The sequence below is a fragment of the Myiozetetes cayanensis genome, unplaced genomic scaffold (genome assembly GCF_022539395.1).
Source record: "Myiozetetes cayanensis isolate MyiCay16 unplaced genomic scaffold, myiCay2020 scf5-8, whole genome shotgun sequence".
Lineage (NCBI taxonomy): Eukaryota > Metazoa > Chordata > Aves > Passeriformes > Tyrannidae > Myiozetetes > Myiozetetes cayanensis.
The window spans coordinates 88,498,685-88,522,915 of record NW_026087742.1 but is presented as its reverse complement, the minus strand read 5'-3'; the positions used below and the strand labels follow the sequence as shown (position 1 = coordinate 88,522,915).

The window sequence follows — 24,231 nt, the reverse complement described above, 5'->3', positions numbered from 1 at the left end:
ATTAAAGATTTTCAGCCTATCCAACTGTAACTTTCATCCACAACTCTGGAAATAGTTATGTGGCCATGTGGACTTTATGGAACAATTATAAAAGATACATGGATATAAACCAATCTTTTTATACGACCATGTATCTTTCAGTTCTTTGCATGTGATGAAGAATCCATCTACATTTAGGCCTTTACAGGTCCTTTAAGGACTTCTTTCACATATTTTATTTGTATCTATAGAATGAATTTTCTTTATATATATAGGGATTACATGAATGGCATATGTTGCATAATATGCATATGAGGCCTTTCAAGTATTTCTGTGCACACACAAATTTATTTTTGACAAATGTATGTGTGTGCATACATGCGTGTTTATACATGTGTGTGATGAAAAACATGCTGTAAGAGAAAACTGCCCAAAATAAAAAATGTTCATAGAGGAAAAGCTGTTAAGGTAGTTGACTGGGAGTTTGCATCTGGTGCTTTGCAAAAGTCACTTAAGTTGCAGACTTTACTGTAAATACATTATATATACCCCATCTCAGCATAAAAATCTCTCTTCAAGTATTTGTCCTTCTGTAACTAAGTGGGGCTATGAATTATGCCTAAAAAGATGCCACTGATATAAAAACCTTATAAAATAATAATGAAATATGAAATTTTATATAATGCCAACAACTTTAGCATGATTCTTGGCATAAGCAGTTTAGTGCAATTTCATTTGTCTGAACCAAAATGATATTACAAAGTGAATTAATAGAACATTAGTACTGAAAAAAAGAAACACTTCTTCCTTTGAAATATGAAGTGCCACTAACTTGAGATGAAACCTGAAAGTCAGTGAATAATATATGGGAAATATTAATATTTTAAATGTATCATATTTAAAATTGCTGTGAACTTAAACAAGGTTTCACATCAAGAAAAAACAAGTAATTCATTTTAGGTACCAATTTTATATGCAACATTTTACAAATGAAGCACTTCACGAAAGGAGGGAAGTCATGTACGTAAGCATATTTTGTAATTTTGTACATGAAATACAGCCATTATGGAATATGAATTTAATTTGGAAAATGATAAAAAAGAACGTTTATTTTTTCTACTGGGCAAGGAAAACATTTTTAAGTAGCTGATTAAGGAGATGAAATGAACTGATATGGCCCATAATACCCACATGGGCTTCTATACCTTGTGAAACCATACCACAACAGAAGCTTTATAAAAATATGAAGTGAAGAAATGGAGTCATATTTAATATTTAGAACAGGACTTGATATGATTCAGCCTAATGCTGTAGAAAGTGAACCCTCTGGCACTTGGCATTACATTATTTTAAAATTATTCCTGCAAGGAAAGTTAGTAGAAAGAGGGTAGCAGTGTTGAAGCCCAACACTGAAGGACAGGGGCAAATTGGGATGCCACTGCCTGCCCTGCCATTGGTTTAAGTGGGGACAAAGTGTCACTCTTGGTTCTCTTCTTAGTTCAAAATCTGTTGGCTCAAATGTTTCACTGTCCTGCTCCAACGAGCAGGTGCAGCTCAGCCTTTGGAAGTCAAACCTGTGCTCCTTAAAATGGGCCAAATCCTCCTTTTTGTATTCATTGAAACCACCTGGAGTTTTGTCTGATTGGAATGATATGCAGGGTATGTATGATTGGGCATTTTGATCAATTGGGGAAAAAAAAAGAAAACTAAAACAAAACCCAAACATGTCTTTGCATCAATGGAAAGTGTTGGATGCGTCTGAAAGGGTAGTTGTGTGTTCTGGGAAGGACTAAGTCTGCCATGAGTTTAAGTGCCTATGAACTGTCTTGTGGAAGGACAGCAAAGTCTGGTTAGTCCATAGCCTGGTTCCCACCTACTTAGCTGCTCCCACTAGGAGCTAGTTGCAGGTGCCACAGAAGACGACAGGTTGGTGCTGGAGGAGAGGGGACATGGTTGTCACTTGCTACACAAGCAGATCTCTTTCTGGACAATTTTGCCCAAAGCTCTGGGACGCTTGCTATGGTTCTCTCAATTATCTCCCAATAATTTCAGTAGCTTGTGTTTTCATTGCAAATGCCTAGTGTCCTTTGGAAACTCACTGCAGATATTTTAAATTCAGACTAACTGTGATGGGAAAAAATCATGTTTTCCCTTTTATTCAGTTTTACCACTTAATCATGGTTTGTTTAAATATACATTTCTCTGCAGTGAAATAACCTTTCTTTCCACATTTATACCCATGTGCACAATGCTAACTCATAGCAGAAAAAACATTTTAGAACACTGTGCCATGCTTATAGGATAATTATTAATCTTGTCAGAATAAAAAGCATACTAAAAGTATTCTATACAAAGGTTTGTACCTTAACGTTTTTGAAAAATCTTTTTAAAGTAATCAGAGATGTCATAACAGAAGGAGAAACCATAAGATATATAGCACGTAGTAAAAGTATATGACTCCTACAGGACTATTTAGAACTATACAAAGCTTATTTTTTTCTCCTTTTGGTTAGCAGACTACTTGAGGAAAAGGTATGTTTTTATTTTTATTCCTGCTTGTGTCTATGAAGACAATGGGAAACTACAAATTCCAGATTTTATTAGCTATAAATGATATAAAAATCAGGAAGAGAGATGTTAATGATACATATCTGGAGGGATAAATACACAATAATCATTCAATCTGATAGCAGAAAGAATAATTATTTGACTATAAAACCAATGCTAAGTACAAGTAGAATAATATTGTTCTAGTGAGAAATATAGCAACTAAAATGATACAACAAATAGACGCTTCTGAAACTCCCTCTATGCTTACAACTTTTCCAGTTGAATATTCCTTTTTAATGCTTTGTGACCACTGAGATATAGTTAGTGAACAAACCAGTCAAAACTTTTCTTTGTTTTCCTACCCCATATCTACAATTCTAAAAATATAACCTGTAGCAATTCCACTTGATATTAGGGAGGTAATTTTCCTGTTTGTAGCCTGGGTTTTGCTTGAAACTTGATTTTGCATACTCTGACTCACGAGCTGAAATTTCTGGGGTATGCAGCAGTGTTTGCAGGGTCATCCACTTATTTTGTGTGGGAGGGCCAGCTTTTTCATACTGGAGATTCATTCAGGCACAGAAAAGGGATACTGAGGATAGGGACTATTTTTCAAGGGCATTGGGCATTTACCCTCTCACTTCAGTGAGAACTCTGAAAACTCAGTATTAAAAAAAAAGTACCCGTTTTTCTTCAGAAAATGAAATGTGGACATAAAAATCTGATAAATTTCTTCTATCTCTGGTTGAAAAGAATGGTCAAATGCTATAGCTGGAAATGTCTTTTTTTATCTTTAGCATCAGCCCTTTGAGTATAGAGCACAAACCTGTCTTTCCCCATGTGATAACTCTTTACTTTGCCTTTTGGTCTGAGGTAGAAAAAAATCGTTAAACCACTAATGTCCTAAAAAAACCCAGACAGAAATAATGGAAATTATTCTTCATAACTCAATTAAGAAAATAAGAAATTTGGAATCTGCATAGGGTGAATTATGATTTTATATGCTGCTGATTTGACTTTTTGAAATTAGTATCTTCATACTGAACTCTTGCATATATTTTTATTACTGTTAGGAAAGAATAAGATGCAGATTTCAAAGACCTGTTAGAGGGACAGCTTTTTGAACTGTGACATGCTGAAGCCTAGGGAAAATATAGCAAATGTTTTGAGGAGCAATCAATATCTGGAGAGAGAAGAGTATCCATAGATGTCTCTGTGCCAGTGAACCTTGTAGCAGGTCATACACGTCTGGGCCTACGGGTTTCTCTGCATAAGAGGAGTAGCAGAAGAACCAAAACACAACTGTTTATTGATCAAAGTTCCCTCAGTGCAACACTGTGCACTGATCCTCAGGTTTTGGGATCAGTTTTGGCTGGATGGTGTCGAGCTGCAAGTGAGAAAGGAGCCCAATCCACAGCGCTTTGAGCCTCCCATGTCCACACTCGGGGGATAATTTCTTCATCTGCAAGGGGTGTTTGAAGCCATGATCCTCCTCCCAGCAAAACCCAGGACAAGCTGGCCCCATGGCTCCCAGCAGGACCTGCGGTCCCTGGGGTGGGAGGGCTGCACCACCTTTTTGTGTGGAACCCACAAGGCTCCCCTCTGCATCCTGATGTCAGTTTTGCTCTTTGGTTTCATCTCTAACCTCTCTGCTGGTTTTTTTTTTTTTTTAATTTAAATCCTGGCTTCGAATGGAAACGATTGGGCTGTGCTCAGCACTGCCTGTCTTGCTAGGTTTGAAATTCCTGGGAAACCTCAATACTGGCACTTCCTAAACACAGTAACAAAAGCACAGTGGAATATTAATGGGTGAAGCACATTTTAAAGGGGCAACACCACTTTGTAATTTTCGTCTGTTAAAATATATCAGTCAGGGGCAGCTTGGGGGAGTTGCAGCAAAGCCACAAGTGTTCTTCACAATTTAGAGCTTCTGTGTTTTAATTATTTCTTTTTGCTGCCACTGTGAAAGATCCCTGGAGACAATAGGGCTGTGACACTGAGGAACAGGTTATCCTCATTGTGCAGGGAGCACCATAAAAAACACAAAACAGAGACACAGAATAAAATACAACATCTCCCACTACCCCTTCCCTGTTTCCCTATTTTTGGGTATTACAGTAGTTATGGTACATCAGCAGTGGGTAAAAAGGAAAAAAACAAACAGATGGAAATGTGTGTCTAAACTGACAGACCCTCTGTAAATGTTAAGAACTATCTCGAGGAAAATAATAATAATAATCATAATAACAGTAATAATAATAATAGACATTCTACACTGTTACAGATTTTATTTATTTAAACACAAATTTATGGAGCTGGCCACACACTAAAAATTAGAGAGTTTGGTACTGCAGTTGCTTTGGTGTATATTTCATCATTGTAATGGGCTACAGCGAGACAAAGGAGAATATGAGTATATGGCAGTTGGTGTTTAGATTTGGGTGACGTTTTTGCTTGTTGTAACTGTCTTCGTAAAAAATCAGTTTTTCTTCTATCATGCTATTGAATTGCAGCAGATGTTGACATAGAAAAGCTGGAATTATTTAATAACCAAAATTAGAAGTGATTTTTGTAACATATTTCTCATTACCAACCTCTTGACTGATAAGGAATCCTGAGGTCCAGGCTAAACTCACCCATGGTGTAGAATGGATGAGAAAGAGTGAGATGATAGATGGACATATTTCTCACCTTGAAAACAGTTTTCTTTAGAAAGCAGTAGAAAGCAAACCCTTTCATAGAGCATGGAAAAGCAAGCTCAAGCATAACACTACTGTCACACTTTTAATGGTGGTTTGTTTTTTTTTTTTTTTTTTTTTTTTTTTTAAGAGGCTGCCCCTGAAGGAGGTTTTAGTCCAAAGGAGCTGCTCTTTGAAATGGCCTGTCCAGCTTTGGCGTTTGCCTGCTGAGGAAGAGGTATGCCCTTTGTCCCTCACCTGCAGATGGTTTGGATGCTTTTACTTTTCTGAAGCGAGCACTTCCCTGTGGGCTGCATTCAGAAACTGCTTTTCATAGCATTAATACAGAACCAAGTTACAAAAGAATATTAATCTAATACATTCCAAAATTCAAATATGTGTGATTAATAAGCATTATTATCTATAAATAAGGCTCTAATGATACTTTGGCAGTGTTGTAAACACAAGAATCAGAAGCAATTATTGTCATTATTGTTCTGCAAGTACTTTCCATGAATACCAAATGGATATTACTGTCCAGCTCCTTGGCACATAGAAATCCTGTAAAGAAACAGTTGTCAGTCAGTAAGGCCTTGCTGGCTGCTGTTAACTGTATTTTTCTAAAATGCAGTATACCTAAAGACAAAGCCCCTGAGTTATTGAAATTAAGATGGTTGATTAAAAAAATTATTCTTTGTCTTTTGCAAGCCCCTAAATGTTGGTGAATAAAGCCTGTGATAAAGTTTTTACATCCTGTGAGACAAACTGTTTGTGTGATGGCTGTGGTTAAAATTGGAAATGGATTCTCTGACAAAAAACCTACCCTTCTTTATGTGAAACGCACAAAGGTGAGAAGGTCCCAGGTAAAAGGTGGTGTGTAAATAATGACACTCCCCAGCTGTAAGAGGTAGCCCACTGCTAGTTTTCAAGGACATGGGATGAAAGGGCCATTCAAGTCTCATCACATTTACCTCTCCCCAGTTTGTACAGGTCCACCTATAGCCTGGAGTCACGTTGTCGGTCAGGTCCCGCTCTCTGTGACAGCACCACTCGCCTGCCTTTGGCAGTCTCACCTTCTTCACCAAACCTCATTGCTTTAGACGGTGCCAGCCAACAGCAGCATTTTGTGGTGGGTGTCATGTTGTTCTTCAGATGCCAGGGTGTCATCGCGAGTGGGAACAGTGTGGGTCTGACTCTCTGAATATGCAGAAAGAAAAGTAAAAAAAAAAAAAAAACAACCAAACCCCAAACAGTAAGCTTTACTTTCCAAATGTGTTCAATTCTTCTTTCCCCTCCTTGATATTTGGGGCGTGCAGCACCCTATACCATGTGGTTTAACATTTTGTTCTCTATTTGTAGGTCAACATTTCCATGATTAAACTTCATCCTTTATTCAGCCTGTTCTGGCTAGGCTTTGCAGCACATGTGATATAAGCTGTTTTCACAGCTAGTAGGCCAAATCTTACTCTGAATAAGGGAGCCAAACATATGTGACTGAGTCAGACACTTAAATCAACTCCCTGGTAAATGGGAGATAACTCCAGGTGCAGTGATGAACATTGAGAACCAAAAAAGTGGGAAGGGTGGCCAGCATTCCTCTGTATAGCAAAAGAGACATTCTATGCACACAGGCAGTGAAATCATAGCCCTGCCCAAATTTTGTTCTCCCACATTTGACTAAGGATACAGACCCCTCTTCACTGGAGTTACTGGGAATCTTTCCGTTCGGGGTCAGGACAGCTTGGAGTAGACTCAGCTGCAGCCAGGCATGAGACAGGCTGTGCAGGAGGGGGACATGGTGGGAGGAAGCGACACCCTTCCTGAAGAGCCCACCTTGCATTTGTAGCATGCACAAGGAAGTTGCTGGGGGAACAGGAAACACTTTGTCCATGGCATTGTGTTTCTTTCAGTTGCCCTCTTTTCATCACCTTTACCTGTCTCATTTACTGACCAAGATTGGTGGCTCTTCTTTTGCCTGGTGGCAGGTATCGGTTGCTTTAAGTCCATGGGGTTGGACTGGGTGACCTCTCCACTTAAATTTCTGGAAGTGCTGGCCACCCAGAGTGAGAGTTACCCAACCCAGTAATCCTCAGTGCAGAGGATTTGTGTTAAAGGACTCTCTTTCTGGCTGTGTGGCCAGCAGCCCTCCTCCTGTCCTTCTTTACCATTGTCTGGTAACTGTTAAGTGCTGAGAAGCCTACAAGACTTGTCAGGAACAAATAGAAGAACCAAAGGAGTAAGATAGGTGTCATAAATAATCCAGAGCTGCTGTGTCATTGCTGTGTGACATTCCTGCCTTCACCAGGGCTGAACTGGTCTGGGATGTCAGGTTGCTACACAGCAAGTATGAGAGCTGACTAGAGTGAATAGCAAAGGAGAACTCCTGTATTAGGTCCATATTTTCCTCAAATGGACATGGCTGTACTCATAATATTGCAGAGAGGACTGTGCTTCATGTCTAATTTTGTGTTGAACTATAGCATCACAGAGGGGAGTTGGCAATGAACTGTTTCCCACAGGAAAAAGCTTTCCAGAGCTCCACTTGGGCTGCCTCCCTCAGCTAAGGGAAATACAGGCAAGGTAGATAACAAGACTTTCAGTTTTTAACTTTTTTTTTTTTTTTTTTTTTCATTGCACCCCTTCTTTAGCTTTTGTTCATTTGCTTTGGTTTTTTCAATAGCTTTTTTTCATTTAGGAAAAAAATGTATCCATCCAAAACTAAATCAAATCTGATTTCTAGATCTTCAGTAGATAAGCTCAAATAATGATTAGCATGGCTGTGTGAGTACTGTACTATCCACAGTTTAGGAAGTCCTGTCCTGATAACTCACAGAGTAGCACACAGGATGAAATGTATGCACTAGTCTGGGGCTTTGAGAACTGGCCCCATGGTTGGGCACATCCCTGGGCATGCATGCAGGCATCTGATCAGCTTCTCTGCCATTGCATTGGGAAGAAAAGCTGGCTACAAGAAGTTACTGAGGACTTAACAGAGGGCAGGTGCCTTCAGTGCTTGTCATGAGGTGAGGGGATGCTGCCCCGAATGAGGCACAGAAGCAGATGATTTGGTCTGGTGTACCTGGTGACATGAAATGGTGCAAGGCAGGGGGAGGATGAATTGCACACTCCTGGAAAGCAATAGGGAGAGTAGCTTGATTTTGCCCTCCCTGGAATGAAAGTTAATCAAGAATACACTGGAATAAATCCCTACGTGCATCAAAGATACATCGGTGTCAAATTAGTGGAAAGGAGAGGGGAATTCAGGCCAACTAAGATCTGCCGATAGGGTCAAGTGGCCTCCCTGTCCTTGGGTCTACCTTTTGGAAACAAACTATACCTCGGTTTCACTTTTAAAAGTGAGCCAAATCCTGATGAATACAAAAAGCAAGAGGAGTGGAAGAAGCTGGGAAAGTTCTCTGATGAGAGTGAGAGAGGATCACAGCATGGTACAGTGATGTGAAGTTGAAGAAAAGAAAATTAAGATTTTTCTATCTTTTTTTTTAGACAAAAGTGGTTAAGTCACCGTTTTCTTATGCTTAAATAATAGTCTCCCTCTTCCATGGTATAAAAGATCTTGGGATCACACGGGAATGAATTAAGACTGTGGTACCAGACATAATTTTGAGTTAATGAAAAGACAGTGTGTTTTGTATTACCTTTTCTCTTGTTTCTGATTGTCTTTTTTGGGGGGTTGATATTACTGTAAGTAAATACATTTGTCTTTTGTTTCATTTTCCCCTGGTGACCTATTTCATTTAATTAGAAGGAAATGTATAATAGGAAATGAGTATCATCACACTGGGCTTCATCCAAAGCCTGTGAAATCATCAGGAACCTTTCCCAGGCTTTTCACCAGCACCAGGTCCAGCCTAGCAGAAAAAGGGGGCTATTTTCCCCTTATCTGGAAGAATGTGTGCTGCCGGCATAAAAATATTATAGTCCCTATTTTAAGGTCTGGCCCAGATACTAAGGAATGATTTTGCTACTGCATGTGCCTCTCTGTGCCACATGTTTCACATCTGCGGCAGCACATTAAAGGATAAAGGTTCCTGAAACTTTAATTCTGAATATACATATAAAAAGAAGATACAAATTAAGGAAAAGATAAAAGATATTGATGGAAGTAGAGGAGATGCTCTTTAACATGCATATTATTGACTCAATAGATTGTTACGGCTACAGAGCTATTAGGGTCTGCTATGTCAATGTGTACTTAGGGACTGTTTAATATGCAGATGGTTGACATGACAGACTGGAGCCATTACAGTCTATCATGTCAGGGGGGATACATGAATACGCACTTTGCCAACACTGTAAAAAGTCCCTTTAAAATGCAGGAGCAGTTTTTAAAAATAATTTAATAATTTCGGATGCCCAGAGTCTGGATTTATCAGCAACAAAGGTTATTTCCAAATTAAGTCATTTTCCATGTGGAATGTGCAGTCAGCAGTACAGGGTGTAATCTCAGATACACAGCTCCTATCATATCTTGTAAAATTAGCTACTGCACTTGTGCATGTGTAGAAGAGATCAGAATCTATCTGTCGGCATGTGTCTTTTTGAAGAATATAGTTTTGTCTTTTTGAGGGGTAAGGGAGAATGTCGTCTCTTTTTTCATTCAAATAATCTTCAGTAGCAATTAAATAGCTTATGCTACCTAAGAGATCAGTTATTACAAGATAAGCAGCATGACAGTTTGGAAAACTGAATAAGTCTTTGATTATTTACTAAGTTTTGATATCTGCTATTTGCCTCGAAATGCTAAAAAGTGAAGTATAAGATACAAACATGAAAGACTCATTTGATCATCATAAGGAAAGGAATCAGTAGTTTTGCTTTTCTTTTCCTCAACAACTTATTTTTTATTAAAATAGCAAAGCCAAGTGTTGTGTTTAATAAGATATATTTTTTCATTTGAATATCAAATGGAAAAATACAATTAAACTATTTCTGCTTTTACATTAATTGTAGGCTGTATTTCAGCAACGCGTATATCTAAGAAGCTCAGCATACACACTTGGTATATATTAGATGCTTCTAACAGATGCCCAGACCTCTTCCCCTGATTTTTAATGTTCTTTTTTATGGCAGTGATCCAGGGACATTTTAATTTGCAAGCCTGTGAACTTGGAAATAATACTTGTAGTGGGGCATTATGTCTAGTCCATTCCCTCTAAGTTTATTGTCACCTAGCTCTGATTTTAGCTGATTTGCTGGACTGAGTGGCACTGTGCAATTCCAGCAAAAAATTCACTGAGCAAAAGCTCTCTGCCTTGCAAATAATAGTAACTGTGCAATATTATAAAGGCCTTTCCTCTTATCTGTGGGACAGTTGGGGGACAAATCTTGCAAAAAAGTGCATTTTCAGGCAAATGTGATGGCTGATTTTTGACAGCTCGTTTTGCTGCCTGGTGCTAACAGGGAGACCACTGGGGCAGTCAGGATGTGGTGGCGATGGATAGGGCAAGTGCCAGGAGGTAGAAATGGACATTTCCCATAACCTGTTACATACAGGTGCTTCTAGGTCTTCTGTGAGATTTCTACAATGACACAGGAAAGCCAGGAAAAGCTTAGGGAAAAAGAGAGGTCTGGGAAAACCCAGGAGATGGCTTCTTCTTACTGCTGAATGAATTCACCCAATGAATTCATTACAGATGAATGAATTCACCCTATGCTCCACGAGAAGTCCCTAGCAGGAGATGCCTCTCCCTGTGCTGAGTTGCCTCAGCAACAAGGAAGGACCAAGGAACAGGAGCCTGAGCCACAGAAAAGAGTATCAATGCAGCCTCAAACTGCATCAGTGCCAGTGGAAAGGTGCACCTTGCTCCCTCCCCAGCTCTTGGAAGGTGGGCACATCCCTGTGGTTGCTCTTGGTAGTGGGTGGTGATCACGGCTGCAGGAGTGGTGGTCCACACAGCCCTTCTTGCTCCATCTCTGACCATCGTGGTGGTTGGGACAGGGGCACATGTGACTCTCCAGGGCTATCTGCCCTTCTTCCTGAGAGCAGCCCTGGGAGCTCCACATCGCTCTCTGTGTACCCATGTGCAGGGAAACATCATCAGCTGAAAGAGGCACGTATGAGGGTGCAACGTGGAGTGCTGCATTACCTGGTCTAATCAATAAAGTGAAAATGTAGCTTTTTGACAGCACTTGTAATTTTGACTATTGCAATGGTGTGCCATTTCTCTGAATGCAGTATGCTTCTGTGCCCCATTAAAGCATGGCTGGCATCGCTTTCAACTATTCACAAATGCTGAGATGTTGAAAAATGTAACATTTACAAAAGATACATCTGGTGTATATTTACAAGGCTCAGGAATCATTTAAATAGTGCCTGTGCCATCACCATATTAGGAGAAAAGTTAGTCCCAGCCACATATGTCAAATCAGTAGTCGAACGTGTGCTCGTTCAAAGTCCACTGCTATGATAGAGGATTTGGGGGTATTAATTGTGAACATATCAACCTGGGTGTAACACCCGAATGAGATAAGGATAGATGCACATGACATATGTGATAACTGCCTATAGACACCTGTTTCAAATGGTGTGGTCAGAAGAGGGTTATGGATTTTGAGGAATGAATGCTTAATTTTTTTTTTTTATTAAAGATGGATCTTTGGCTTCTCACTGTGAGATGTCATCATACCTTTTTCCTTTCCTTCAATGAAAATTGTAAGACCTACCTAGGAATCAAGAAAAAAGCTATTGAACAGCTTCCTTTATATCACATAACACGTCAAGGACAAAAAGGTGTTTGTCTCCTCCTGCCAGTGCAATACCACTTAAGTTACATTTGAAAACTATTTTTTAATTAATGCAATGGGTCATGTTTTCACTACACTAAGGCAGGAAATTCAAGGTAAACCAGATACTCCCTTTCTCAGTCACACAAACATGAATTAAGCATCTAGCATCAGACTTAATTTCAATTCTAGGTCTGTAATTGAATCTAGCTCAATGTGAACTTTTTTTTCTGCACCATCACATTAGTATCTGGATGCTAGTGACATTATTTAAAGCAACAAATCAACCTATAGGACTGTGTTCAACTATATGTCATATGACAGTAAATGGAATAAAAAAAAAATGTTTCTTTTCTCTAGGGGCAGATTTGTTAAAGGGTTTTCATCTTTTGTCAAGATATTTAATCTTGGAATGTTTCAAAAAAAAATGCAGTTTGTACAAGTGCAGATTTCTGCATGCACAGTTTGCCTGATTGCTAATTTGGCTGAACACACTTAGGCTTAACACAGGCAAATGAGAGAGGAAAGATAATTTTTGTGTATATCCTTCTGAGTCAAGTGTGAGTCCCTGGACTCTATAAGGGAAGCAGGTATCCACTTTTAGGGCTGAAGGCTGTCACTCTAGATCACCCTGTACATCAGTCTCAGTTCATGCATGTCAATGAGAACAAATCCTAACAATGAGCTGTTGACTGATGCCAGCAGAAATGCATGTCTCTGAAAGCTTCATGGTTTTGGAGGAAGCAGGTGAAGGCAGCTCCGTGGCGCTCACCAGTGCTGCCTAAGTGAAGGAGGGTGAGATTTTGGCACAAGCCTCCCACGTAATGGACAATTTTGAACACACCTTTGTTTTCCACTAGGCTGAGTAAAGCTGGTATGGGACTATAGAATTAAGCCAAAATGCCCAACCATGTTATTTCCTCAGAGGGGTTCACTACGGAACAACCTAACCTAAATTATTAGCACCACTACTAATTATTATTATTCGTTGCTTTTGGTAAGCCTGTCACTCCCATCACAGTAGCAATCATGTGCTGGGATGTGTACTGCTTAAGACATCATACTCCTTTGGAAGTGGATGATTGTTTAATTGACAGATTGTAAAGATGGGCTGACCTATTGCCTTTTCGTGTTTTGCTTTGTTTCAGTTGCCTGGACTCTTGCAGCTCCTTAGTATGTTTTCTGATCCATCATGTCAGGCTGGCAGCTGTGCCTCTGCACACTGCCTGCCTGCCCACCGTGAGCCAGATTTCACTCTCAGACACTTGGCATACCCTCCTCCCTCACTGTCCTCTCACTGGAGAGCTGATTTTGCCTGTACTTCTATTAAGTGGCTTGATTTTAATGGGAACAACTGCTTTCTCCCATGGGTCCTTCTCGATCCAGGGCACTAGGTGTGCAAGGACACAGGAGGGCACATTCCCAGATGTCCCTAGGTGTGTCCTACGTACCCAAGATCAGGCTCTTGCCTGACATCTGTGGACTGGGCCCCCCACTCACCCAGCTGAATGGTCCCATTCAGTACCGTGACCATTTTAATTTGGAGATCTTTCCTACACTCTATGTAACTTTAGCCCTCACTGTGGGGTCCCCACTTTTCTCAAGCTTAATTTCTCTGTGCCATGCAGGCCCTCAAAGGATGGCATCTTAAACGAATAAACTCCATTTTACATGGGTCTACCTCAAAAATTTGCCTCAGACGTTTCCATCTCCTCCCCAATACTAGGGAAAAAACGATTGGAAAGTGGTTGAAATGTTGTAAGCAGATTTTCAAGAAGGAACAGATTTTTTTTTTTACTGCCAAGCTGTATAATAGGTATTTTTGAGAGGTCGTTAACTTCAACAGTATAGTCAGAAACACTGTTACACCCCACACTGCATCCATCCTTAAGCAATTAAGTTACTCATAGGCTTTTACATTTATTTACCTTGATGGAAAGATATGTTTACTGAACCTGAGTACAAATCAACATGAGAAGGTGGAAGTTCAGAGTAAATTTGACTAATGATGTTGTGTTTTCATCCTTAAAAGAAAGAAAAAAAGCCTCCCTGCTTTTGATGCTATTTTATCTTCATTGGAAGGGATCCGAAATGATCCCAGCTGTCATGTGAGCACTCAGTTAGACTCAGATCCTCTTTGATTGCAGCTGAATATCTCTTTCCGTTGGCTCATACCTTCCCTTATATGAATACAGTGTACAGCACTTCAGGTTGTTTGTTGAACAGCGCTTTAACTCTTCCTCTATGAATGCCCTCACGATTATATCTTTAAGCAAAATGTGGGCTGTGGCCACCTTTACCCAAGGAGATGTTAATGTGGCCACATCGTTCATGCGAAGGAAGAATTTCCTCTCGGTTTCAGAATAACTTCTAAAAGCCATATTTCTTCCCATGAAACTTAATTCTCTCTCCTTTTTTTTCAGGCCCACTCTCTACTCCAGTCTTGGTACACGGATTTTTCTCTCTCCAAGTAATTCCTCAGCATCCCCTTGAATGGCATCTACCACATGTGAGCATCCTCCACAATCTCTAAGATACTTTTGTTGTTTTTCTTCTTTGAACATTTGTTTTTTTTTTGAGATGACATTGACAGACACGAGGCCTAAGTCTGGAGATGTTCTGTGGGTAGAACTCACATTTATTTCAGTATGTCGAGCAGTTTTAGGATCTGATCCATACTGAAGACTAGCATGGCGTAATGAGGCCTGGGCATATACAACAATATGTATTCTAACACAGCTCACTCAAAACAAATATGTTCCCTTCTCCAGGGCTGGTATAAACAAACAATCTCCATTGTGTTCCCTGTGGCTCTGCTGCACTGCCTTGCACAGAGCAAGAGCTTGGCTTCCCTGTTCACAAAAATGGCATCTCCATCCTGTGACATGGAGCTTCCCACTGCATGCCCAGACAGACCTGTACCTTAGGACACTGTCCTAAAAACTGACATTAGGTCTGGTGTTAAATCCTAAATGCTTTATGAACAAATTTTTCTTGCTACAGATATAATTAAAACAGGGTCTTGTTTCTGAGTGAGGTCCACTTCAGTCTGACAAAACTGACTCTGGACTGCACAGCTGAAAAGCAGAGAATCAGTGTAACGGTTTTTGCAACCTCCCCTCGTGCTGACCCGTAAAATCTTCTCCAATATCTAAATTTGCTTGCGATAAAAATTGGCAGCTGTGTGAAAATTCGTGATGACTCAAGGTGGAAATATTAGCAGGGGAGAGTTCAAAACTCATGTGTGAGATCCATTGTCTGTGTGAAGTGCAGGAAGTTTGAACCCAGGTGTTCCTTCTGCGATTGAACTCAGACTTTTATGCCATTCTGCAAAGCCATTACCCTCTCCTGTAACTTGTGCTAGAAGCGGAGTGAGCTGTTCTGGCACTGAAATGATTTCATTGTTAGGCTAAGTGTTACACAGATGGCATTCTTAAATGTAAAAGTCTTTTTATGATTCTTTCGATTTCCTAGTTATTTCATTAGATCATTATTTATGTTAAAGAGTCACTATTAATCTGAAACGTGCTCAGCTTGAAAGAAAATGTTGAGAGGAGTTTCAGATATCTGATCCTTAATCCTTTAGTTTTTGTGTTTTGCATTTGCCTATTTAAAATGGTTTTTTGTGTCTCTAGGTGCTATGTGACAGATCCACACAAACAACAGAGGGGAAAGAGCCTCACTTAACTGATTAGAGGAGTGAAGCAGTGAAAGGGAATATGCACAAAGCGCTGCCAAGTTCACAGAGCAAAGGAAAAGATAAAAAAAGAATCATTTCACCGTCTTTTTTTTTTTTTTTTTTTTAATATAAAGTAATGTGAGGTATTTCTTATACTAGCAGCAGGGAAACAATTTTCAGACAAAAATGTGATTTCTTAATCAAGGGTCTCTAATTCAAAATATATTTATTTAATAAACAGTAATTATGATAGCAGCAACTACTCATTTATATCAATAATTCATTCAGAAGTAAACCATATCAACATATTAGCATTTATTTTTCCATTTAATAGGCTGTGATTTAAAATAAATGTAAATCATCATAATCATTCAGCTCCATATGCTGGGAAAGAAAAAGTCACCTTAAACCAGATGCATATTGTGAAAAAAAAGAAAAAAAAAAGAAAAAGGGGAAGACAAGTTGTTCTAAAGAAACAGCATATGGGAGCAGATCTTAAGCTGGGCTAAAGATACTGTGCTTTGTAGATGTCAATGTAGTTTTAGTTTTGATATTAAGAAGAAATTCTTCACTATGAGGGTGGTAAAGTACTGGAACAGGCTATCCAGAGAATACCCCATCCCTGGAGCTATTCAAGGCCAGGTTGGATGGGACTTTGAGCTGCCTGGTCTAGTGGAAGGTGTTTCTGCCCATGGCAATGGGGTTGGAACTAGTCGGTCTTTAAGGTCCCTCCCAACCCAAACAAATCTGTAATTCTATGATTCAATGATAGCAAGGCTGAGTTATGCTAAATGAGATTCTAGTCAGTAATTTTCAAGAATAGGGTGTCACATACTGATTTCTTTCTTTTAGAAAATAGATAAATATGATTTCTCTCAGTTTTAATTAGGAAAAGGCAATATGTGTGATCAAGAAAATTCTAGTTTGGAGATACTTAGGTATGGAAACAATAGGCTGTTTGCAAGTCCTAAGCTGACTCTACACTTGTACCTGCTTGCGTGCTTGGAGCTGTATTTATTTTTCCTGTCTCCATTTAGCCAAACCCTTTCCTGACTTGTACCCCTGACTTACCCACATTATTTTGTCAGCTGACAGCTCATTTTAGCTCCCTAACCCATCAGCACTCCTGAGGCACTCCTGTTGAACACTTTTGTTTCTTTACCCTGTCTGAGATCCAGAAAGTGGTATTTGGAGGCTGTGGAGCAGGGTTGTACTTCTTATAAAAATGGGTTTTTTTGCTTTGAACATAGAGAAAAAGCAATGAAGGGCTTAAGCCCTGGACAGCTACTGCTGCTACAGTGTCTCAAGCAGTTGGTCTAGGTCTAGTCTTGCTTCATTTTTTGGTTGCTTTAGCTTGCAGTAGGTGAGGCTGTGCTGGGGAGTAGGGTGTCACTGCTCTGCTTGTTCTGTTCCCACATCCAAGCCAGCACTGATGGCCTTGCCACAGCCATATGACCCTTTTGTCCTCTGATGAGCTCAGCAAAGCCCTTTCTCTCCCACAGACAGAGCATCGTGTATTCTGGTGGGGAAAATAAGGCTGTGCACCACTCCCTCCCCTGAATTCTTGCAGTGGTACTCTCAGAGGACTTAGAGAGTTGGTGGCTGCAGCCACAATACTCTGATCATGGTGCAGGTTAACTCTGTAAAAAAGTGTTTCCGTATCCTCGCAGAGGAGTTTTGTCATCTGTATAGTTACCATGTTACTCTTCCAAGGCTGCTGTTGGTGCTTTCCCAGCAATGACTGCCCTGAGCATGTAGCCTGCTGTGCACGGGGTTCTATAGTCTCAGGCAGTCAAGTTGCAGTGGCACCCGACCTATTTTTTTTTTTCCCCAGTCTCTGCCATGCTTAATGCTGTTGGTATTCCTCCAACAATTTTTAAGGAGAAAAGAGAGTCATGTTTGATTTTCCCTATTTTAATAGAGAAGAGCCATGCTTTTTCCACAAGTTACTGCATTATTCCTCTCTCCGGTGTGGCTCTGATTTAGTGCTGGATGAAGCTCAAAAGGAGGATTAGTGTAGATAGACTCCCATATGCTTGGATGCATTTCTGAACTGTGCACTCTTCTTGCTGCTTTTGATGGAAAAAGCTGGGCTATAAACCTGATGAGAACAGGCTTCCATGAAAGATGTTTAGTATTTCCTGCTTCCATTTGGGCCAGGAATATGGCACATCCAGCCCCTTTTGGCCCTGTTGTTCTTGGTCATGGGCTTGCCTGAAATTTAGTAAATTGCAGTGGTGGAAAATGAATAGGGGAGTGAAAGGAAGTTGATTTTTCTCCACTTTAATATAGGCTAGATTAGGGTTTAGTTCCAGCTTTGGCATAAACTTTGCTGGGGGATGGACAGAGGTAGGATGTTTTTATTTTAATAGAATTGGTTCATCTGTCTTTTAGATGCTTTCCTTGGAGTGCAAGTCCATTTTTACGGTCCTGAGTAAAAGAACTTGTGCTGTTTTTTAAGAGCTGCACCTTCTGGGAAAATTAGAGCTGGCTGTAAAACTCTGCCTGTATTGTATTCAAGGCAATTGGGAGCACAGGAAGCGAGAAAGAAGAAGAGAAAGATGAAGGAGGAAGAGAGGGAGGCTTCCCAAGGATAAGCTGCTACAGTGAGTCATACTAATCCTCCGTGCTTGGGGGGCTTCACTCTACCTAATACCTGATAATTTTTCTAGCTGGTAATCAAATTGTTAAATAGTGAAACATCAAGCAGCACTGAAATTGATCCTAAAACTGTTGTTGTACTACTGTTTGGGGGTTTTCTTCCTTAATTTTTTTTTAATAGGATTTCCCAGTAGTACTGTTATCAGTTGATCATTTTTACTGATTCTCCTTCCATTACAAGGGTTTCCAAGTTTATGAATGAAAGGCTATGTTTTCTCAATCAAATCCCCCATTTCTTGGTCTATTAGCAAACTAATGTTAACTTACAAGATTTAACTGAAACCTCGGGGTCTGCCAGCTGGATGTTTGAGGAGTCCAAGCTGACTAGGTAAAGAAACACCTTTTCCACATGACCCAGCCCAGCTCCCACGTTGCCCCACAAGTTTCTATCAGTACAAAGGCTGACATTGTCTGCACGGAGCAACTCAGATTACGGTCTCTTCCAGCTGCATTGCCCCTGACCCCAATCCTGCCCTGGGCTGCCCATGGTCTGCCCTCCCCGCATGTACAGAGACTTCAGCTGCAGCTCACTGCCTGCCAGCACTGTCTGGTCTTGAGGGTGGCCTTGAATGCATTTTAAAAGGCAGCACAGACGCTCTGTGAGGATAACACGGAATGATTATTTTAGGGCAGATTTTCCCCTAAAAAAATAATAGTTCTACATGGCGCAGTTTGATCTTCACACAAAGGATTTATATAAGAATTCACTTCTCTCTGTCAGTGACAATAAAAAAAAAAGCATGCTGGTGGGATTTAGAGAAGTGTGTAGGCTAAAGGATAGCAGCAGACAAAAGGAAATTTTTCTTCTAAGATCATCTGCGCAGCTGGAACTCTGGTACCGTTGTGGTTTGAAAGCCTATAGGTGTTGCCTGGCTGGGGCAAGGGACAATGCCTCTTTGGCACCCTCCTGACATGCAAATGTGGCCAGAGGTTTCCTAGAGCAGTCCTCAGCCCCACCCCTTTGTGAGTACACACAGATGCATGCACATTACTTTGCCATCAAATGCCTGTTTTGGGTAATCAGCCACCCAGGAGGTAAGCTGTACACAAATGATGTAAGTGTAAAGGTGGAGAAAAAAACTGTTTCCTTTACACGCTGAAGTAGATACAAACCAGTGAAAAGTTCACCTGGACTCTCAGAAATAGAATAGCTGCAATGGCTCTAAACCAGCAGAAACCCAACATCCCTGGCTCCTAGGTGCCCTCTAAAAATGTGCTTGTGTCTCAGGGCTGAGAGACTTAACAGTAGGTCTGCTAGAGAAACAGCCCTGACAGCCTAGCAAGAACCCAGCAGGATATGAAAGATGCTGCCCTGTGGCACCTGCATCTCCAAAAGTCTTTCTAAGGTCAGGTCACCACCTACGAGTAGAACACTGGCTAGCTCTGTCTTTGTGGCGTGAAGGAAATGTATGTGTGAGTCTGGAACTGCTCAGATTTTTGTCTGTCTCAGGTTGGCCCCATTCAGCCAACTCTACCCTTCCCAGGGAGTGAGTCTCAGATCCAAAGACAGATCCTAACGATACAGCCTGTGTGGTTGCTTCTGATATAGTATGATGCTTAAAAACTGAAGATAAGCAGGGATGAGGCTTTAGATCTTCCTCAAATCTCAGTGTAACTTTGAGGTTGTCAGACAGTACTGAAGTGAGAGATCTAGAGTAGGAAAATTAGTGAACACAAAAGTCATGATATTTACTCAGTTTATGCATTTTCTCTTTCTTTTTTTTTCCATAAAACCTGCATAACTGGCATGTAATTGTTTTACTAAGTGAGTCTTGAAAGCAAAAGTCTTGATAGCTGTCACATATCTTCTTTGTAGTAAAGTGTGTTGCCCTCAGAAGATAATCAGTAGAACTTGCTCAAAAAAACTTAATCAGCAGAACTGAGCATATTGTCACTGCTTAACAAATAATAAATTATAACAGCGGTTCCTTTTGACACAACCTATCAAACTTTTTCTTTCTTTTCAGGATGCCTTACTTACCTCTGTTTAGGATTCAATACTTACTACATCTCTGTTTTTTATGGTTGGGAGGATTGGCAATACAACCTAACAGGGTGGAAGTATTAATTGAAATGAAATTTTGACAAATGGCAGAAAAAGACCTCCAAGAAAATTCTTGGGCTTATAGGTCTTAAAAACTGAATTAAAGAATAGATTTTATCAGTTCTATTGTTATAATGTAAAACACTCTGCTTACAAGTTAGCAGAATCACATTTAAATTTCCTGATAGTATGTTTTTTTTAAAGACAAACTCTTTGTTTGCAGAAGGATGAATGTATCCAGAAGCATGTCTATTATTATTATTATTTTTATTATAAGGAGCCTGGACAGCTCAGAAAATTGTTAACATACCTGCGATTATCACTTTGTCACCGCTGTAATTTGGCCTGGTCTCGGAGTTACTGGCAATCATTTCGTTTGCTGTTCATTTGATAGTTTTTATGCAATTTTTTTGGTGAGTTTTATTCATTTTCAACAAGACATATATTCATGTTATAGAGAAAAGCACCGGGTCAGCTCTAAGCTGCCACTAATTGTCACAGGCTTAAATGGACCTATTTCAATTTATCCCAGATGAGGATCTGACCAATGATCACAACTGGCATTAATTAGCAGATGTGTTATCAGAATCCATGGAGATGTCCTGGGTTGAGTGACAAGAGAAACGCTCAGCTGCCGCAGCCGGTGGAGCCGTGCCAGTTTGGCAGCTGATGGCACAGCACCCGATGCTGGCAGGTGGAAAGTCCAGGTCACCCCTGACAGAGTCATGGTGGTGGCTTCTGTCACAAGTCTCCATGTAGAAGGAGCCGTGGAAGGAGCCCAGAGCACCAGGCAGCTGGTTGTATTAAAGCAGAAGCAACACAAGACACCTGGGAGGGGGAAGACAGGGAGGGGAGGGAGGGAGAATGCGGTGTTGAACTGACTCATCCTGAGGCTGGGTTTGCACAAGAGATTGCACTGCTAGTGAGAAGGGAGAGCAACTAGCAAATGTGTTAGGGCTCTGGCTTTCCATATGCCCATATGAATGAACACTCCAATACCAGTTGTGCATGTGTGGCAGAAGGGTGGGGCAGACACATCTAAAAAGAGGGGACTGTAAAATGCAGTTAGCTTTCACAGAAGCAGCTACTGACAGTAGCAATGCTATTATGACTGTAAACTAGGGGTTCAGATCATAACTAGAGGAGTGTCTTGAGCAGGTCATGGGGGTGAATGAAGAGCAGGAATTGGAAAAATTTGAGAGGTGCATCTTTATTGGGAAAGAAGAACATAATACTCTCTCACTGCACTTATCTGAGTGCAGTGTGGGTTAAAACCAAGCCAATAACCTGTGCAGATACTAATTGCTCAGTAGCAGCCATTTCATCTTCTTTCTCATGCCAACATACCACCATAAATTGGTGGATAGACACAAGCTGCCAAACTGATGATGTGGGACCTCTGTAAAGATTTACGGCCTCTCAATATTTGCAGGACAAACCAGGACCTCAGATAGCTCAGGGAGTAATTTTTTTGAGCTACTGACACAGTTTCAAAATTTGCTTAAGTAAATTGACCCCATGAAGTTTGATTCACTGGCAAAAAAATATCTTTTCATTATGTGATATTTCTATGGTAACTCAGGAAAGGAAGACAGCAGGATAGTGAGAGTTAAATAGTACTGGGAATGGAGAAGTCTTTAGACTGGTTGCAGACCTCTGACCAAGTTGATGGGAAGATGCAGAGTATTTGAGGAAGGTACCACCACCTGCAAAATTTTGTCACCCTTCCTGCACACTTCTCCCACCACTTAAAGGAAGATATGAAAATTTTTCAGTGAAAAATCTGGGTCCCTCTCTGAATAGCTGTCTCTGGACCCAAAGCCACAAAAAAGGATGACTGAGACTCATGTGGGATATGGATGTCCAAGCGTAGATTCCCAACCCACACGCAAGTTAACCTTAATTTTTGATAAGAAGGATCTTAAGACGTCTAAAATCCATGTTCTGCTCCTGCCTCTGACCAGTCACCAGCTCAGCTGAGTTGAACTTCCCAACTGTTAATCCTGATTCACCTCCTCGAACTATCCATGCTTTGCCCACATGTCTACAGAGAATGTCCTGGCAAAGCACGTGTAACACAGGATCAGGACTGAGCAGTATAAAAAGTACAGCAGCCGTGTTCACTGTCATTCAAAGTAAATATCTTCAAAGTCCACCCAAGCCCTTATCTCTTATCTGCAATGAGAGCAGGAACCCTTGCTAGGAAGCTACGAGCTAAATATTCCTGGGGGAAGAGATTTTCCATACTTCCCACGGAAGTGGTGCTGAAATGCATAAGGTTCTCTGGGAGGAGTTTAAGGCAATAAGGTGGAGAATAAGATACAATCTCCAGCCCTATTCTGCTGAATTAGCTTTTTGTTTTGGATTGGTGCAAGATAGAGGATCGCTTTTGGTATACTCATTGCTGTGTAAGGTGTTTCTTAAACATTGTCTTCTCAGCCTAATGAAAATACAGTGATTTTTCAGAAAAATCAGTAGAACATATCCTCAAAGGATGTGATGATTATTGGAGTTTTAATTAAAATAGCAGGTAAAATAAGTATTATAGTGTGCTATTATTTCTAAAATAACAACAGAATAAAGATGCCCATTTCTTTCTAGAGTGCAATTTTCTAAATGAAAAAGTAAACATTAATATCTGCAGAGATCTTACTGATCTTGTATGATAATTTAGAAAAATATCCCTATTAGGGATAGTTATATATGCTTTTTGTTGGAAATGCAATCACAGGATACGCACATAGCTGCAATCTGTAGACAGATTAAGTAAATTAAATCACTCAATGCCTTTTTTCAATAGCTCTAAAGTTAAAAGTAATTTGCAAAGAAAATACTCAGTTTCAATTGGTTTGTAATATCTGTTAATGATCTTTGGAAAAATTTCTGATAACATGCAGGAATTCCCTCAGGGACAGGGTTGTGAATAAGTGGATTTTTTTAAGTTTGAGATGTCATTAGCTAGTGATTTCTTTGAAGTAAAAAGCTGTTACAGAATAAATTGCAGAAGTATACAAGTGAACAGGACAATCATTTTTATGAATAATATACATTATTTTCACTGTGCTTTCTGCCCTCCAAAGAAATAATTTACAATCTAACTTGCCATTACAAACATCCTGGAATTACAACTGCATGTGCATTTTGTGCTTACTTTATGTGCCTGTTCTGACTCTATGTAAAAGTACAGCTTGCTAGTGAAACTACTGGTGTAAGGAGTTGATTTGCTCCTTTTCTTTTTCTTTTCCTTTTCTTTTCCCCACCAGTAGATAACTTTTTCAACGCACAAGACTGAAACAACGTCCCTTAACTGAAATGACTCCAGAACAGCTATTCTCTAGAAGACATCCTCCTTGATTTCTTGTGAGGCCTGTAAGATGACTGAAGCTGTAGGTAAGTGCAATCATGGAAAAAAGGGCCTCTATTCTCTCGGTACCTTGTTAACATTAACATATTCTTAGCAGTTCAGAGACAAATCAGATATCTATCATGCATCACCACAATAAGGTAACATTTCTCAGGGCAAATGAGATCTCCTGGCTTCTGTCCCCACCTTAGGATGTCTGAATTAGAAGAGTACCAGAGACACCACAGAACACACATGCCCATGGGGAATGTTGTCCTGCTTCTGAGGTTCAGATATACAACTCATCCGTGGGCAGCTGAGGATGGACTTTCTGTCTCCACAGGTTTCTCTGGGTAGGTCTGGGGTTTAGAAGGGGACTGGGGATTCTCTGAAGGGGTGCTGGTCTGGGTAAAGGGGCACTAGGAATCCCGTGTGTACTGTCACACAAATCCAAAGATATAGCTAACTGCAGCCATTGAGCTTTGATTTCCTCACCTTTCTCCAAATCTTTTCTGCCCGAGACCTTACTAACCTTGGTCTGCTTTTTCCTGAT

General features: G+C 40.3%; 1 long non-coding RNA gene across 25 annotated transcripts in view; it reads left to right on the top strand.

Moving 5' to 3' along the window:
- Positions 1-24,231, top strand: part of LOC126649776 (uncharacterized) — a 63,094-nt gene that overhangs the window by 10,517 nt on the left and 28,346 nt on the right. For 11 of the 25 annotated variants that reach the window (XR_007631157.1, XR_007631156.1, XR_007631152.1 and 8 more), the window contains exons 2-7: positions 5,359-5,445; positions 6,189-6,336; positions 14,375-14,460; positions 18,025-18,236; positions 23,599-23,725; positions 23,891-24,031. This is a non-coding gene — a long non-coding RNA (uncharacterized LOC126649776). Of the gene's footprint in view, positions 1-5,358; positions 5,446-6,034; positions 6,056-6,188; positions 6,337-14,374; positions 14,461-18,024; positions 18,237-23,598; positions 23,726-23,890; positions 24,032-24,231 lie in introns of those variants that run through there. The other 14 variants (XR_007631144.1, XR_007631145.1, XR_007631142.1 and 11 more) reach the window with 9 other exon arrangements.